Raw genomic sequence first — 15,261 nt, forward strand, 5'->3', positions numbered from 1 at the left:
TTTATGCTTTTAATAACCCTGTAAAATAAATACCATTATTATCCCAATAACATACTGACAATTTAAAATGATGTTCTCAAGTTTATAAAATGGCAGTCTTGCTTCCTGGTGCTTGACTATTTTCCAGGGCAAAGCGAGCTAGAGGTAACAACTGCTGCATTCAGGGGCCATGTAGAAACTGGGTAGAAACCCAGTAGAAACTGAACAGGGAAGCCGACTTGCCCATGGAATGCCTTCTTATGCCTTGTAGCTCTTTTGTGCTTGCCTTATGGGCTAATATGCTTTATAGCTCAGTGACCAGGTCTTGTGCAGATCAAGGACATTTGGAGTTGCTTTTTGATGAATAGGAAGGCTTTACCAGCTACCCCTTCTTTGGAGGACTCTGTGCTAATCTTGGTCTTCTGTTTAAAGTGTTTAAGTGTTTAAGCTTTATCTTAGAACAAGGACCTAGAGCACAGGCTTCATTTCATCCTAGTTTCTTTTAGTTTTAGTGCAGGACTCACCGGGAAAATTGTTTTCTTTTTCTTTATCTTTCTCTCTCTCTCTCTCTTTTTTTTTTTTTTTTTTTTTTTTTTTTTTTTTTTTTTTTTTTTTTTTTTTTTTTTTTTGGTTCAGAAGGCTTTTCTTCAATATAAAAAGATGTCAAAGGAGGAAAAGATAAGAGTAATGAGACCCAGCCAACAATTCTCATTTTCAAAAATTCCCATTGTTGCCTCATATCTGTGTCTGCATAGAAGCCATAAGTTGTTACTCTGCCTCTGTTTCCGAAATGCCTTGAAATATTTGGGTCTAACTTCAGTTGATAGAATCAGTGACACTGGAAAACTAGATGTCTGTGGAAGAGGTTTTGTATATTTTTGTATCCTGAGGACATTTTTTTTTTTCTCTGTGGCATTTACTCAATTAGCTAAATCTGCTCTGTTTTGTACATTGTAAGTTGTTAGCATCCCATTTTAAAGGACATGCGGAGAGAATTAGCAAACATCTTCTGAAATTTTTTGAGTCCTTCAGGGGGAAAACATCTATTTCCCTTATTTTGCTTTTTTTCCTGCAGCACTTATTCTTTCCTGATATATTTATCGTACGCACATTTTGTCTGTTGAAGAGAGCAGGGAGCTGGATTTGGTCGCTGCTCTATCCCCAAACCCTAAAATGGTGCCTGGCACATAACTGTCCTCAATAAGTATATGTCACATGAATGGATGGATAAATAAATCTAATAACTACCAGAGTTGACTGTTGACAACACTGTCTCCCAGATGTCCTTGTGGAGAGGCAGACCCTTGACCCCCAAAGGACCTGGCCAAGGTGAGCCAAGGAAAATGCTGCTGCCTTCCGTATGATGGATGTGATAGGGAACAGGAAATGTGAGGCATGGTTATGGTAATTTGTTTTCACTGCAAAAAACCACAGGCCCATTGAAAAATCTATCAGAAGAACTTAAGAATAGACATAAATAAAAAGTTATTTTGGCTTCTATTAAGTAGCAATATCTAGATCCTGGAGCAAGAATGGAAAGCTTTAGGGGCGCCTGGGCGGCTCAGTGGGTTAAGCCGCTGCCTTCGGCTCAGGTCATGATCTCAGGGTCCTGGGATTGAGCCCCACATTGCTCAGCAGGGAGCCTGCTTCCTCCTCTCTCTCTCCCTCTGCCTGCCTCTCTGCCTGCTTGTGATCTCTCTGTCAAATAAATAAATAAAATCTTTTAAAAAAAAAAAAAGAATGGAAAGCTTTATAAAGTTCAATGTAAATGAGGACTGAAGCAGACGAGTTTGATTCAATTCTTCAGAAATGAATTTTAGAGAAATCACTTGACTGGTTTACATATTATTGGATATTAATAATGTATATATTTTTTAGTCTCTGATGAAAAGCTGTTGTTTTCAATTTAGATCAGTAGCCTCAACATGGAGAGAAATTTACTCTCTGGTACTTTTCAAATAAATTTTCTTTGATTTCTTAAGTGCTTCTTTTGGACTCTTAATTACATTGATAGAAGATGGGTTGCTTCAACACTTTTACTATATAAATCTTTTGTCTTGAAGAAATAAAATTGATTTTTAAAAAATTTACAATGAGCTATTGATGAAAAGTCACTATACAATGAGCTCCTGTGTATTCATTGAAAGCAAAGTCGGGCACCTGGGTGGTTCAGTGGATTAAGCCGCTGCCTTTGGCTCGGGTCATGATCTCAGGGTCCTGGGATTGAGTCCCGCATCGGGCTCTCTGCTCAGCAGGGAGCCTGCTTCCCTCTCTCTCTCTCTGCCTGCCTCTCTGTCTACTGTGATCTCTCTCTGTCAAATAAATAAATAAAATCTTAAAAAAAAAAAAGAAAGCAAAGTAATTCGAGCTGTGTAACTTTGTGAGAAAGCAGTAGTTGGAACTTTCATTATCAAAATTAATATTATAATCCTTGTTCCCATCAAATATAATGTCATTTACCTATTTTTTTTTACACTTTTACATTCAGATTACAGTATCCTGAGCAATGTAGCTGCTGTATCAGCGATAAAGAAATTTTTAATGTTTAAATGAGAGTAGCAAACTTATAAAATATGTCCAAGTATTAAAAGATTTATTTCCATTTTTATCAAAGCCTATGATTTGGAGGATTTGTATATCCTACAAGTCAATGTGACTAGATTTCAGATCTTAGAGTAATAGTTGTACAAACAATTTATTTCCTAGATTTTTATAAAATCATGAGCCCCATGGTCCCCTGAGACAGAACAGGCATGAAATTGAATTACTGAAATGTTTTCTGCCTCAGATGCCAGTAGCATAGGCTAGGATCAAATAAATACTAATTTTTATTTATTGATCAATTAATTTAGCTTAGTGGTAAAAAGCAGCAGGCTTGGTATCTAGCAATCGTGTTTTATATATTCTACATACTGTGTAACAAACTACCATACAATTCAATGGTTTAAACAACTATCTGTGAGAATTTATGCAGCTCAGGTTTGTCTTTCCCACGATGATGTAAGCAGGACAATGCAAGATCTCCTGAGGCCTCGTCTGGCACATGATACCCTGTCTCATTTCATGGCCACAGCCAGTCACAAGCCCAGCCCAGAATTGAGGAGTAAGGAAAATCTCTTCTGCCTCTTTTTAGGGAAAATTGTGGATAAGGAGAGGTGTAAGGAATTGGAGGTGTTAATGCAGTTTATTATTATTAGTTAATAATGCAGTTATTAGTTATTAATGCACTTTATTATTATTAATGCAGTTTATTTATTATTAGGCAGAAGGGAGATGCATATTAAAAACAGGAGGAAATAAGTTAGGAAATAATTTTTATTCTTTTTTAAGTTGTTATGTTATATTAGTCATATATTATGTTATATTAGTGCATCATTAGTTTTTGATGGTTCATTATTTGTGTATAACACCCAGTGCCCCCTGCAATATGTGCCCTCCTTACTATCCATGGACTGGCTCACCAATCCCCCCACACCCCCAGGAAATAATTTTTGAAAGGGAGAAGCATCTTGGTGTGATACGTTATTGATCATCTGCAACCACAAAAAGAGTTATTTGATAAAGATAAAAGATACCCATATGTGCCAGTTTCCACATCGATCCTCTAGGTTGGTCATTTTCAGAATGTGGTCACCAGACCAGCAGAGTTGTCTGCGAACTTGATAGAACTGTAGATCCTCGGGTCCTACCCCAGACTTCCTGAATCAGAAACTCTGGGGCAGGATCCCAGCAGGGCCCAGCTTTGGGAGAACCACTATGCAAGGTCAGTCTTTGACTTATTCCACCAGTTTGTAACAAGCTGCAGTGCAATCTTTGAGTGACTTGAATAGTTTACTCTTAACAATGCGATCATGTCTTTGGGTTCTGTTGTTGGCAGTGTCAAGTGGGAAGATCTCAAAGCCTTCCTGAATTTTTGGCAGATGATTTATACATTTTTTTTTTTCCTGCATGAGCCATCATTGGATAGTGGAGAGGAAAACTGCTGTCTTCTCTCCATACCGAGTCTTGGGGTTTTCCATTTATCTATAATTTCTAAGTTTTTGCCCCTTGTGTTTAATGCCGTTTACTCTTCTTTTCATAGCAGGGGTGGAAATAAATGTGCATAATGTATAATGACCATCTTACATCTTCCCCTTTCTTAAAGATTTTGCCACTTGACTCTTTTGTCACAGGTAAGATCTGAGACATTTGGGGCAAAAACTGAGGAACAAAATATGTTTAAAAGGTCAGTTCCTTCACAATCGTATTTCTTATTTGTCTAGCAAAATCTGTTTGCTTTCTAACCTTCACCATTCCCTCCCCACCCCATGTAGAAGCCTATGTGAATACTTTTCCCCACCCCCAAGCCTATGTGACTACTTTTCCCTTTGAATGACTTTTCCCTTGACAAATTTTTCATGATGATAGTTGTTGCTCAGGACTTCTGAAGGCTAGCTGAGAGCATTGAGAAGTGGTGTGAGTTGTGTTTCATTTAATTCTTCTCTCAAAGTAGAAGAACTGCATCCAATCATCACTCATATTCCTATATTAGCATTTGGACTTAAAGATGAACAAGGGAACTCTCGATGTTGGCAACTACATAATCTTGAGTGAAGGTTTTCTGTTTCAAGCCATTAGTTCTCTCTGTTGATATAATATCATGATGTAATTTTTATTTCCACTTATTTTACTAGGAAAACTTCTATCAGAAAAGTCAATATCTCTACCAAAGCATCAGTGATTGACTGTTGTATACAATTAACCAGCATTAAGTGAATTATGTAGTAAGTTATTTATTCGGTTCTATGAAAAGCAAATCTTTGCCTTTCTCATGGGAAATTATTTCTAAGGTCACTGCACAACTGAGAAGGGGAAAACATGTTAAAAATTCTCAGGTCCATTAATATAATTATAAAATACCATATTTTAAGTATATTAATAATGATAGATGAGAGTAATCTGATAAGCATAATTTCTGTGGTAAAAAAAAAAAGATAAAATTTTATTAATAGATACTGAAGATAATTCTTCTAAAGTCAGCCCCAAGGCTTGGATGTTCTCTCAAGATTGTACTTACTGCTTCAAATTGCTCATATTATCACCAAGTTAATTCTCCTAAGACACAGCCTTGGTCCTTAGTTACTTTCTGGATGTACCTTCAGTAACCCCCACCCCCCACCCCTGGTTATCTACTTCAGATTGTGATGACTATTAGCTTATTATTATTTTTTGCTGGGTGTCACATTTGGTCTTCACTGAGATAACCCTAAATAATGCTTGTTCTGTGGTGGAATCTTTTCCTGTAGATAGAGCTAGACTGTCTGGGGTCCGAACTTCCTGACCAGATTGTCTGTGTGGCCTGATCAAACCACATAAAATGTGTCCTGAGTGCTTCCTTTTCTCCTGGATCACAGTGTTTGGTATTTTACTTACACTTACCTGTTACCACGTGGAAACTGGATTGTCACCTTTACTGTACTGTGAAGGTGTAACATATCACATCAATATGGCTGCCTGTTAACTCCTCTCAACTAACTTTTCTTCACCGCAGTGGTGGAACTAGGGGGAGGGACCAAGGGTCAAAGAGAATTTCTGGATAACCAGGAAGTAAGATTAGGAAGAAGCTTTTTGCAGAGGACAAACACGTGGGGCAAAACTAGCTTACTTGACAGATTCGCCTCCAGTTAAAATTGCCTAAGACAGGGATTTGCTGATTCCCAGTTAACCTATGGAAACTGTGCCGCAGAGCACGGACAAAGAGCCCGGGAGACTTGCTCACCTGTGAGGTCTCCTAGGAAGTCTCTGTGTCAGCTCCTTGTCCGATGGGAGGATGTAACTGGCAATAACCAAGTACGTGGTTCAAGAGCACTGTCTTTGTTCCTGAAGCTATATTTGGTGACTTGTATTGTTCTCACTCTTCAGATGAATTGTGGACCAAGAGACAAAACGGTTTGTTTTAGATTTGGGAAGCCCAGCTGCTCACATGGGCACTCAAGCCTTAAAAGCTTGTTTACTGTATTTGTTTCATTTGTTGTGTTTATGTGTTTCTGAGTCTGTTTTCCATACCGGCAGCAAGCTTCTTGGAAGACAGGGGCAGTGTTCCTGGTCCTCTTTATAACTCTGCCTGGTTCATGACAGATGCTCAAAATATGGTTACTGAATACTGGATGAGGGTTTGAATTCATGATGGGAGCAGGCTCTGGAGCGCATCTCAAGATGCCACTGAGATACCTGTATTGTTCTCTATTGCTCCTATAACCTATTTTTTACACATTTAGTGGCTTAAAATTACTTGAACTTAGTATCTTACAGTTCTGGTGGTCAAAGTCTGAATTGGGTCTCAATGAGCTAAAATCCAGGGGTCAACAGGATTGGCTTTTTTCTGGAGACTCTAGAGAAGAACTTTCTTCCTTACTTTTTCCAGCTTCTAGAAGTTTCCTGCACCCCATGGCTATGGCCTTTCCTCCAATTTCAAACCCAGCAGCATAGCATCTTCAAATTTCTGATTCTTCTGCCTCCCTTTTTCCCAAGGACACTTGTGATGACACTGAACCCACCAGGATAATACCCCCCATCTCAAGGTCAGTAGATCAGCAATCTTAAGTCCATCTATAACCTTAATTCCCTTTTACAGTGGAACTGAACACATTCACAGGTTCCAGGGATTAGAACACAGACATCTTGGGGGCCCACTATTCCACCTACCACATTGTCCAAAACAGCATTTTTTTTAAAAAAAGAATTTTCAACCTTGACTAAATAGCTGTTTTTTTCTCCATTTCTATAAACTATGTAAAAGTATCCAAATAGCATATAATTATTTTGAGAACAAGAACCTAAATATATAAATTAATCCTATTCAACTTTCTTTCGGGCAAATTGCTTCCATCTGCTTTATATCTGTATGAATCATAAGGACTGCTGGAAGGACTCAGGAATCTTGTATCAATGAGAAAACCCCAATCAAAGCAAGCGTGAGCTTTGAAAATAAACTACCATTGTGTTTGGATAATAGCCCATTAACAAAGGTTAATTTTCCTTAAATCGCAGCACATTTTGATTTCCTAGAACAAACTTCAAGCAATTAGAGTCTGTTGGGTAAACTTTTAAAACAAAATCTGAATGCATTGTTCTGAGCAATCCTGTAAAAATACATTTTTAAAATTAACATTCAGTTTTAAAATTTAAAAAATGATTGGCAAGAAACTTGTTTAAGCAAATAAAAAGCAAGCTGATGAACTTCAGCTTTCACTGGAGCAACTCAGAGCATTCACTTTTAGCTCCTAAACTAATGAATCCTAAATGGAGACCATTTCAGAGAGAAAGAACTTTGTTTTCCTTCTGTGGGAAATGGAAAGGGTTCTAATTAGGAATATGAAGCATTATGACATAATGAAGCTACTGAATTGCTCCAAATTTGTCCTGAATTTTGTTAGCTCCAGGGCTATAGCAATAATTTCACTCTTATCTTGTGTCCAAGAATCGGCTACCATCTGCCTCAGAGTAACTTTACCTATGCTGGCATTTTTACTACCGATCTAATTGTTTATTTATTTAACTAATGGATTCTGTCCTCACTAGAGCCTGTTATGACATTAAAATGTGTTTTGAGCCCAGAAAGGAATATATTATATTTTTAAAATTTGAAGATATCTATTGGGTCTTTTCGGATTTTTGTCTTTCTACATTCATATAAACAAAATCAAACAAAACCACAACTGAAGAGGTAAAAATCCCAATATAAATCTGTTCTGATTTAAAAAGAAAAAGAAAATTCGCCACGTCCTCCTGGGCAAATCTGGGCTCTACAAATATTCTCATAAAATAATTCTTCATCCCCACTTACATTTCCCCTGTACAACTATGGAAATATAAAAGGTCTGTCTCTTGAATTTCTTCCCTGAGAGTCAAAGGCAAGAAATGAGGTGTAGCTCTCTATTAGGAGTGTAGAGGTATAGAGGCCTCTGCTTCCCAACGGCCTTGTGTCATGTCAGATCTCCTTCGAGAAAAAAGGAAGCATACAGTTGCATCCTTCTGGACTTTATATATAATTGTATAATATAATGCAACATAATATATCACACACACATATATACATAATGTATTAAGTTGTGCAGTTTAAATATTTGCAGGTTATTTGATGCCACTTATACCTCAATAATGAGAAAAAATAAATTTTTTAGTTTCTTCTGACTATGCTTTTGACTTGGTTCTGGCAGTATTTCCATTTTTTTTTTTCCCTAGAACTGGGTTGATTAGAGAACTGGGTTGATTCTCCATCCAAGTCCTGTTAACCTTCTTTTCTAAGAGACCCCAATCTTGAAATTCTTTTGCTGGTCCTTCCAGATTCATGTCTCTTCTGGAAACTTAAGGAGTTACCCCCCTGATGCTGAGCACCACGATTGCCCCGAGATCCTATTTCTATTTTTAGCTTCCTCCCCAGGTCAGGTGCAGGATTCATTTCTCTCAATGGGGAAAGAGGTGATAGGGTACATGAGTAAGAGAAGACTTTCCTGGGCATAATGAGGTTCACTTGAAATCACTTTCTTAACCAACAGACCTGCTGCCAAAATGTATGAGTCATTGACTAAATCTTTCTCCTGTGTCCTCTGCAGGAGGCAGTGGGGGGAGCTGCACCAAATTCAGGCTCCAATCCCCAGCTCCATTCTTCATTGCCAACCAGTCCCTTGTGACATTAAATGGGTCAGACACTTGCAGTTTGTGAGGGATAGGGCTTGAATCGTCGGAGAAGGATTCTTAGATCTGAGGATTCTTAGATCTCAAGCAATGACTCCTATCAACACTTATTAGTGCAATAGGGGCACCTGATAGCTAATTTTTTGCATTTTGCTGTATTTAGGATTTGCTCTTTCTTTAAATAAAATGTTACTAATCCTGTTTAATTACCCCCATTTGTGTGGGTTGCAGGAAAATGCTGCAAAAGAAGACCTGGCACTGTTTTCCATTATGTGAGCCAGTTGTGTTTTGTAAAACACAGGATTTGACTTCTTATTTTGCTATTTTTGCACTATGTCATTCATTATTTTATTTTCTTAAATCAAGTGTAAGCACCAAATATAGAAGTGGCACATATATATCTTGAATTTCTTTATTCTGATTATTGAGGTGTAAGTGGCATCATATAACCTGCAAATATTTTGACATATGTTTATACCCTTAAAACCATATCCACAGTCAAGATAATCAACATCTTTATCATTCCTAAAAGTTTCTTCAGGCTCTTTTGTTTCTTCATGCTCTCTGCCTACTACCCTCACTACCCAGGAAACTAACACTCTGTTTTCTATCATTTAGATTAGTTTGCATTTTCTAGAATTTTATATAAATGGAATCATGCATTATGTGCTTTTTTTAGGGACAGGGAGATCTGACTTCTTTCACTGAACATCATTATTTTGAGATTAGTACATATTGTGTGTATCAAGGATTTTCTCCTTTTTATTATATGATGTATTGCAGTTTGTTTATTCATTTGCTTGGTGATGGACATTGGAGGTTTTCCAGTTTTCAGCTATTACAAACAAAGCTGTTATGAACATCTAAGTATTTCTAGGAACACAGGCTTTTCTTCCTCTTGGGTAAATACCTAAAGTTAAAAGGACTGGGTCACGAGGTAGTTACATGTTTAACTTCTTTTTTTTTTTTCTTAAGATTTATTTATTTTAGAGAGAGAGGGAGAGTGTGCAAGGGGTAGGGCAGGGCAGAGGGAGAGACGATCTAAAACAGACTCCCCACTGAGCACGGAGCCCAGTGTAGCGGCTGGGTTCTATGACCCTGAGATCATAACCTGAGCCAAAATCAAGAGTCAGGCGCTTAACTGACTGAGCCACCCAGGTGCCCCTATATGTTTAACTTCTTAATAAACTGCCAGACTCTTTCCAGAGTGACTGTACCTCTTTATATCCCTGCCAAGGAAGTATAAGAGTTCCAGTCCCTCCACAACCTCACCAACAGTTGATGAGGCCACAGTCTTTTTATTTATTTTTTTATTTTTATTTTTTTTAAAGATTTTATTTATTTATTTGACAGACAGAGATCACAAGTAGGCAGAGAGGCAGACAGAGAGAGAGAGGGGGAAGCAGTCTCCCCGCTGAGCAGAGAGCCTGATGTGGGGCTCGATTCCAGGACCCCGGGACCATGACCTGAGCCGAAGGCAGAGGCTTTAACCCACTGAGCCACCCAGGCGCCCGGCCACAGTCTTTTAATTTTAGACATTCTTGTAGCTGTGTGTATTCCTCATGCTTTAATTTATATTTCCATGATGACTAATGGTGTGGAGAATTTTTTACATGGGCTTATTCGCCTCCCAATGTCTTCTTTTGTAAAAATGCATTCTAAAATTCCCGTTCAGAAATGAAAAAAAAAAAAAAGTGTGAGAATCTCTTAAGGTAATCAATCCCTACCAATGGGAATCAGGGTGGGGACTCTGATAAGGAACAAATCAGTCTCTCTTGCTGTTCTTTCCTCCAGCCATGTAAATGAGGTTTCTCCGGTGGTTTCACATGGGTTTGTCTTCATTGGTTCAATATACATGAGCATAAATGAGCTTCAGGTACCTTTGGATATCATCAGACTAATAATTTCCCTTAGAAGTTGGTGCTGAGAATAGCATTGCTGTTAAGAGCATGTCACAGGGACCTTCCCATATGTACTGAGCGCCTCCTGTAGGACAGGCACTGCTCTGTGCCTTGCAGTGCTGATGGCTGAGACACTGTCCTCAAGGAGCTTGCCATACTGTAGGAAAACCTCAGAACAATGTGTTGTATCTCAATTTCGGAAGTAGCATATCTCTTTAAGGAAATGAATGAATATATGAATATGTAAATAAATATCACAATAATCAAAATACTTAAATCCTGGGGTTATGATCAGGCAAACCAAGAATTCAGCAGACTGGCTTCATATTCTGGAACCTTTAAAATTCATGCATTTGTTGCCATTGCAGTGTGGGTCCCAGCAAAATGCCAGTTCACCTGTGCTTAAAATACATTGACAAAGTCATGTGTGAGTGATACTGACTCAAGCTCCATGCCAGACATTTCATATAAGTATCACCTTTTATTTTAACTACAACCCACCAAGTCTAGGCTTATAAACCCATTTTATAGATGAAGGGACTCAGTGTTGAAGTAACTCCTCTAAAATTCATCAACCAGCAATTTGCAAAAGTAAAATGAAACCCAGATCCATCAGAGCACACAACACTTTGCACCCATCTTTTGTTGGTGCCTAGAAAAATCCACCTTGTGGGACGCCTGGGTGGCTTAGTCATTAAGCATCTGCCTTCAGCTCAGGTCATGATCCCAGGGTCCTGGGAGGGAGCCCTGAACGAGGAGGTTCCCCACTCCACTGGAAGCCTGCTTCTCCCTCTCCCACTCCCCTTGCTTGTGTTCCAGATTGGAAGCAGACACACACCCTGTGCATTGATCAAACTTTAAGGTGGTGACAGAATTTACTCTGCCGGAGAATTCAGCAGAGCTTTGGTGTCAAGAGATTCATTTGAGGCTTTTTGCAATTCTCTGCTGGGGCTGCTGACCTGGCTGAATCCATACAGAGACGCTCCCGGGGCTCTCAGCTCTGTGCAGAATGTTGAGAGAATAGCAGTGAGGAGAAAGCTAGAGACCAGGGCTCAAGGCTTCCTAGTTCTGGTAGAGTTTAGGCTACAACAGAAAGCATTGGACAGGAGGCCTGTGGCGATGGCGTGTACTTTCTGCATTTTTGGAGGAAGCAGCTTTGATCTGCTGCTATTGGCGACTCCAGTGTGGTCCGTGTGTCTGGGGAATTTCTTGTAAGGTAAAGATAAGCTGCAAAGAGAATCAGGAGATCTGTCCCCGTGTAGCATCACAATCAGTTGGGGACCACATGAACTCAGAAAACTGACATGAAAAATAAACAGAAGCCCACTTTTCATTCTCTACCTCGGCTGATGTATTTGGGAGCCTCTGCTCGGGCTTAGAACTGGGTTAGTACCGGAGACAGATCTGAGGAAAGTCTGGTCCGAGCTGGGAGCCTTCAAGTGAGTTTGATGTTCACAGTTAGTGCGCCATCTTACAAATCGAAGGTTTGTGGTATGGAGCAAGACTGGGAGAGCCGCTTTCCAATGGCATTTGTTCCGTTACATCTGGGTGTCACATTTTGCTAATTCTAGAAATCTTTCAAATGTTTTCACTATTTTTATATTTGATCTGTGATCAGTGATTGCAACTCATAGAAAGCTCAGCTGATGGTTACCAGTTTTTAGCACGAAAGGATTTTTTTTTAAAGATTTTATTTATTTATTTGACAGAGAGAGATCACAAATAGGCAAAGAGGCAGGCAGAGAGAGAGAGGAGGAAGCAGGCTCCCTGCTGAGCAGAGAGCCCGATGTGGGACTTGATCCCAGGACCCTGAGATCATGACCTGAGCCAAAGGCAGCGGCTTAACCCACTGAGCCACCCAGGCACCCCAGCATGAAAGGATTTTTAAATTAAGGTACATACATTGTTTTTGTAGACATAACTCCATTATACACTTAATAGACTATAGTGTTAATGCAACTTTTATATGTACTGGGAAACCAAAACATTCATTTGACTTCCTTTGTTGAGATACTTGTCTTACTGCAGTGGGCTGGAACTGGCCCACAATATTTCCAGGGTAGGCCTGTGCATATTTGTGGAATTCTGTGGCCCCCATCCCTTCCCAGACACACAGCCCCAGGCAGGCTTCACGAAGACTGGGCCAGCTTTGCTCACCATTGCGTAATGGGCACTTACGACAGTGTCTGACTCACAATAGGGACTCGCTGATCTTGGTATGCCCCTTTACCATCATTCTCCACAATGCAGCAGAATTTGCCTCCCACATACCCTGCTGACTTGTCATTGGCCTACTCAAGAGCCTGTGATGACTTTTAACTGCCCGAAGGTAAAACTGGACTTATGTAGGAGCAGAGTGTGTAAGATCTGATCTCACCCTATTATTAAGTATATTTATTAAGCACCTAGTATATACTAGGCACTGTGTGGTCCCTAGAAGTTTATCAGTAGACAAAACAAAGATTTTGCCCTTTGGTGACTGGAGATCTATGACAAAGAAGTAATTTTTTTTTTTTTTTAAGATTTATTTAGTTGAGAGAGAACATGAGTGGGAGGGGCAGAGAGACGGGGAGAGAATCTCAAGCAGATTCTGTGCTGAGCACAGAGGACGAAGCCCGACTTGGAGCTCATTCCCACCACCCTGAGATCACAAGCTAAGAAGTTGGATGCCTAACTGACTGCGCCACCCAGACGCCCCAAGACGTAATTTTTATAGTGCAGTAGAAGACAATACATGCTGTGATAAGAAAGAAAAGTTGAGTAGGGTGCCAGTGAAGGGAATGTCAAGGAGCTCATGGAACCTTGCAGCTTTCAGTAGGAGAGTCAGTGTAGGCCTCACTGAGGGGACATTTGAGCAAAACTTGAAAGAACTGGGGGACTTCACTGATTCTGGGTATGGCTTCCCATAGAAGAAATGCCCAGTGCAAAACTCTAAGGCAGGAGCATGCTTGGTGTGTTGCAAGAACACCAGGAAAGGTCAGTGTGGCTGAAGCAGAGTGAAGGTGCAGGTCAATGGGAGTTCAGGTCATATTGCCAGTTGTTGTGAAGACTTAGACTATTCCTGCCCCCCCCCAATTTTGAGAGTTTATTTGAGCAAAATCTATTCAAATTGGATAGTGATGAACCAGAAGTGGTTAGCAGTGTTCCCAACTTAGACTTTAACTTTGAGTGGGATGGTGAGCCATTTCAGAACATTGAGGAGGGAAAAGATATATTCCGACCTAAGTCATTACAACTATTTCTCTCGCTGCTCTGCTGAGACTAGATGGTAGGGGAATGAGGTTGGCTAGGGAGCACTGCAATAATCCAGGTGGCTTGGGTCACGATGGTAGGCAAGGAGATGTGCTCAGAGCTTGCTCCTTCCTCAGCATTTCAGCTTGCCCTGCACCTGGGTAGAGCAGCCTTTCAGTTGAAGAAAGCCATTGGGCAAAAGAATGTAGATTCCAGCAGCTGGAAGATGGTATCTGAGGTCAGGCCTGAGGAATAACCACAGGGCACCAAAGCAGCCTCAGCTACAGTGAGAACCGTGACATCAAGAAACAGGAAGAAAAGGCAGAGTATTCTGGGAGAATGGCACGGTGGGTGGATGAAGCAGTCAGTCTAGAAGGGCTCTTGGACAGCCCTGGTTCCAGTGAAGCTGATGGACATGAAGTAAGGCCTGATGACATGACTATGGGCTGTGCCACCACCACATTCGGCTGTACGATTGTGGCATGGAGGGGGTGGGGAATGATAGAGTCTGCAAGGAAAGGAGTGATTATGATGAATGATTGGGGAACTTAACCTGAGTAAGATGAGAGGTGGTTTCGGGAGGATGAGCGAGAATGGAAGGGGACAGGACCAGTGGGTAGGAAAGCCCTCGGAAGTTGCGGAACTGGCAGAGTTAAGGCACCAGAGGGAATGAGCTGGGGAGACTGTGAGCGAGTGTTGGTCAGGGTGGGAGGGATGTGTGAAATTGAGACAAGGGAGGAATGCAGACGACTGATGATGTTCTAGGGTACGGCCATGAGAATGAGGAGCCGAGGCAAGGTGGAGGACCCGATCGCTGGCAGAGAGGAACTTCTGGAACAGAGAAGCCTGGTGTCAGAAGGATCATATTTGAGAACACTGGAATTTCCAAAAATGAAGATATCCTTGTGATGGAGAGAATGGCAGTGAGAGAGGTGCCAAATAATCATGAAATAAGGGGGACATTCCTGGCGGCTAGTAGTAGAGTATGACTTAACTTGTAGACTTTAGAGCCAGAACTGGCCTATCTGTTGGCTTAATTTCCTACCATTCTTCTCCATCCAAACTACTACTACCATCAAAAATAAACATCTTTTGAGAGCTTGCAATGAACCATTACCAGACAGAGAACTTCACATGAATTAACTCAACCCTCCTAACAATCCCAGGGAACCTGGATTATGGTCATCTTTGTCACACCCTTAAGAAAAGTGAGTAAGAGAGAAGTTAAGTAACATCCCAGTGTCACACAGCTGGTAAGTAAGAGAGTGAGGATGAAAATCCAGATAGGGCTTCCACTGCTTACACTGTAGCCACAGCACTTAAATGTTTCTCTCCACCAAGACTAAGATCTTGGCAAGCAGCACCCTCAGGACAAGTCTTAGGCTGGATAATACATGCTGAGTCAAAGCTGATGTCCTCTGGGGCAGGGCTATTCAAAGCAGAGTCCATGGACGGGCATCGCCAGGAGCTCATT

The sequence above is a fragment of the Mustela nigripes genome, chromosome 6, assembly GCF_022355385.1.
Source record: "Mustela nigripes isolate SB6536 chromosome 6, MUSNIG.SB6536, whole genome shotgun sequence".
NCBI classification, from domain to species: Eukaryota; Metazoa; Chordata; class Mammalia; order Carnivora; family Mustelidae; genus Mustela; species Mustela nigripes.